This window comes from Macrobrachium nipponense, chromosome 21 (assembly GCF_015104395.2).
Source record: "Macrobrachium nipponense isolate FS-2020 chromosome 21, ASM1510439v2, whole genome shotgun sequence".
In the NCBI taxonomy this organism is placed as follows: Eukaryota; Metazoa; Arthropoda; class Malacostraca; order Decapoda; family Palaemonidae; genus Macrobrachium; species Macrobrachium nipponense.
The window spans coordinates 63339130-63343163 of NC_087212.1; the positions used below are offsets into that span (position 1 = coordinate 63339130).

Genomic DNA, 4034 nt, shown 5'->3' on the forward strand with positions numbered 1-4034 from the left:
CTAATGAAGCAGAATCCATAATAAATATTCATAATAAAAAGATATTTTAGTCGCCTCCCCAACATAGTCGTCCTCATTATTTGTCAGAGATATATGTACAAGGAAGGTTAAGACTCTTAGTGTTGCCACTCCTTGGCTTTTTTTTTACTAGATCTTGGCTTTTAAGCTTCTCCTTGGCGTCTTGGCTTTTTTGTGAGAAATTTATTTAAATCTTGGCGTTTTTGATGGTTTGAGCATCAAAATTATTAATTTTAATATATAAATGGCTTAATTATAAGTAATATGAACAAAATTGTGTAATTTCGCCTTGATTGCCAGAACTTTGTGTGCAAATAAGGAAAAGGTTTCCTTTTGAAGATGATAGTATATTACTATGAGATTCAGGGTCTCTGTAACACGGTTTTTTGGACTTTGCTCCTTGTCAAAGCATCGGATGTAGCTGAAAGTTGACATATGTATATTTTACAACCACACACAAATTGTGTCAGCATTATCAATAACCTAAACCCGATAGTTTTAATTTTTATAGAGTAAAAATTATCTAGCTGACGCCATGGACAATGATTACGAGCCAAGAGTCGGAAAACATTCATTACGCAAACAAAGTAAACACCTTTTGACGAAATGTTGCTCCGCCCATCCACTAGACAGAACTCATTCTCCTTGTTCCGTCGGCTCTGAAACCCGAAGACTTTATGAATGGCGGAACGATACATAGATGTGGGTGGGGTATCTGTGCTAACGTAGTAATACTACTGTAGCAGTAGTGCCGCAACAGTATTGCGTAATATACATGAATTAAACGTTTAGGCCAACTGCTGGGATCCTTGAGGATCATTTAGCACTTCTTACAACTACTCGAGAAATGAGTTTTTATAGCCAGAAGTTAAATTTTGTAATCCAACAATGCCCATGATAGCCTTCAGTGTTATCCTGAATTATAACGAGGCCAAAGTGGGTGGAGCCTCATGAAGTTATCATTCTGACGATAATTACTGGTGAAGGTTTATAGCCAAAGTACGGTACCAGCTATTTTTTTTTCAGTAAATAGGTAGATAGCCAATAAATGAAAATTGCTTGACATTGGATATAGCAGTTATCAATTCAAGCTTGTCTATTATGTTTTTGAAAATTACCAACTATTCCCTACATCTTGTCAATCTGATTGTGACCTATTAAGTAGACTGTAATTTCTTAGGAAACTTATTTTGGGAGTTAGACAAATAATCGAAGTGTTTTTGTATTTATTAACATATTTTGTTGATTTGTTCATTATCACAATTATCAGTGGAGAGGTTTCAGAGTTCATAAAGGTGTGCTGCTTTGCTTGTATTTAAATTTGTTTGTCATTGTTGCCAGAGGTATAGCCTTCGTTACGTATAGCCAATCATCCATCGAGAAAGAGAGAAGGAATGCTGTCATAAGTTACGTAACGAGTGCGTTCGAAAGCTTTTCTCTGAGTAAGTTAGCCCGTCTTCAAAAACAGTCACTTTTACATTGTAAGTACCAAATTTATTCAACCTACGTAATGCAGTCAAAATTTATGTGTACATATAATGTGTATTCTGAATAAGCGTTATATTTATGAAATGAATAGATAAAAAGTTATTGCGAAAAAACCGTGTTACAGAGGCCCTGAATCTCATAGTAGCTCTTCTTCAAATTCTTGAGCCTAAGCTTTCCCTACCACCGCAAAAAAGGGTAAAGTCGATTATTAAACTTTAATCTCACTTCCCACAATTAGTCTCAGATGAAGACCTTGATGATTTAGATGATCAGTGGCAGTCTTCTGCATGCACGCTCTTCCACAGAGAAATTAGACCAGTCACCATGTACATTTTGGGCAGAACTGGGTAATATTAAGAATGGTACCAACAAATGTAAATTTGATATTCTTTCTAATTTTATGTGTAATCTTTTAGCTCTCCCTCACTCGTCGGCTGCGGCAAAAATAATTTTTTTCCAAGTAAACGTAATTAAGAACAAACAAACAAACAGGTTATTAACGGAAACAGTAGCCAATAGATTGCTCACAAAACAATTGCTCGACAGGAGGTCTCTTGTTATAACTGGAAACCTTCTAGTTTTCTCCTAAATGAGCTGAAAACAGGCAAATGTCATCAAAGATACCAGGAAAGATCCAAGAAATGTGCTGAAATTAACTTAAATCCAGCAGAAGAGGAATTCGATGATGCTAGTGATATAGCAAAACCTGCTCAAGTCTTTCTTCTTTAGATTATTTAACACCGCGGGTAAGTAGAATTGGTTTTTGGTATATATGATAATGTGATTTTGACACTACGGTAACTTTTAAATCTTGGCTTTTTATGGCTGATCTTGGCTATTTTTAAGGCCACATCTTGGCTTTTATGAAATACCAGAGTGGCAACACTCAACTTAAGAGTGGTAGTGTTACTCTGCAAGAATCAAGGATTTGCAGGTAATGCCTTTTTTTTATATTTATTTTTTTCTTTTGCTTAGACTAGGTAATCTGTATTCACTGTAAGTACGGGCTTTAATAGGCTACTCTTATGGTACTCTGAAGAATTGGTAGGCACATATCAAGGAACTCTTTTCTTATTTAATGTGCTCAAGAAGTCACATCGTGCTCAATCACCATCGGCTTTCGCCTCTGAATCTCCAGCTTTTTCTTCGAGACCAAGGTAAACAAGGATTGTCGACGCTAACCTGATTTCCACTTAAGTTCATATTAGACCTTGAACGTGAAAATTAACTGTTTACCAAAAGTTTTCGAGAAAAATAATGAAACTTTTAAATCCTTCTGAACAGATGTGAAGTCTGGGAACGCCTGAGAGTCATATGCTTGGAAACCCCAGCTGTTTTGAGCGATGTAAAGAACCAAAGCGTTATCTTGGTCCTCGTGGATGAAGGGCGAACATTTGAAACACCAAGGAGCTGCAGAGACCCTAAACGAAATTTGCGACCTGTTTTTGTGGATGTTCACATTGGAAGATCAAAAATGTATTTTCTTCACTTCAGTCACCGTTTTTTGCCAATGCTCTGAGTTGCCCACAAATAAAGGTAGTATGTTTAATGGATGATTTTAGGCAAGGATGAAAGTTTTATTGCTGATAGACATCGTTTTTTTAATGACAACTGCTGCGAAAGTAAGGAGGAAGTAAGCAAGAAAGAATTGAAGAGAATCTTTGTTCCAAGTGATATGAATGCAAAGACAAATTAAAGGGAGAGAGAGAGAGAGAGGATGTAAGAAAATGCAGGTTAGTGTAGCCTACGTAGAGTCGAAGTGCCGCTGCGGAAAACGGATGCAGATCTTTCGGCAACACAGTAAAAGGCTATGCTCAAGACGACATTTTCAGAAGTGCAGAGGAGGCAGTTCCCAAAACAGAGGACAAACTAAAAATATGTCCAGTTCCTTGTTGACGCAAACTTAAACAACTGAGGATAAGGATATAAAAATATTATCATGGAGGATCATACTTTGCAGGTATCATGCAATGGCCAAGTGGGAGTCTGAGATGTATTTTGTGAATGATATGAATTCCAAAACTGCAACAAGAAAACATTGTAAGATAAGTGGAAAACTCACTCCATAACTTCTATCAGAGAGCTACGTGCATTGAAACTAATGAACTAAATGCAATATGTCGTCATTCAAGAAGTAATTTGAGATAAAAGTATGTTATAGCTTGAAAAAATTATATGATCTACATAAATACTACGTCTAACTTTATGCGCGTAACTGTATTATTTCCTTTAATATTTATGCAGCATATTTTTTTAAGTTCTTGGTAACTCTTAATTCAAGGATCCTGGAGTTCACCGGTGAACTGATGAAATTGAAATCACTTTTTTGGAAACATCGGATGATCGGATCGCTAACCTTCGGTGTTTTGTGTGAACTAAGGTCAGGTAGGTACGTATAATTTTTATTTTTAGATACTTACTGATAACTGTAGGAAAGGGTTTATTTTTTAAATGACAGGCGAGATAACTTGAGAAATTGCCTGTCTTATCTTCATCCCAAGGGGATTTTAGTAGAATTACTGTTCTCG

The 4034-nt window shown here is 36.2% G+C and overlaps 1 long non-coding RNA gene across 4 annotated transcripts in view; it reads left to right on the forward strand.

The window, feature by feature from the left end:
* Positions 1–3787: 3787 nt before the first annotated feature.
* The window catches only part of LOC135197611 (uncharacterized), a 37134-nt gene continuing 36887 nt past the window's right edge, over positions 3788–4034 (forward strand). The window contains exon 1 of one of the 4 annotated variants that reach the window (XR_010310632.1): positions 3788–3895. This is a non-coding gene — a long non-coding RNA (uncharacterized LOC135197611). The remainder of the gene's footprint in view (positions 3896–4034) is intronic. The other 3 variants (XR_010310633.1, XR_010310630.1, XR_010310631.1) reach the window with 3 other exon arrangements.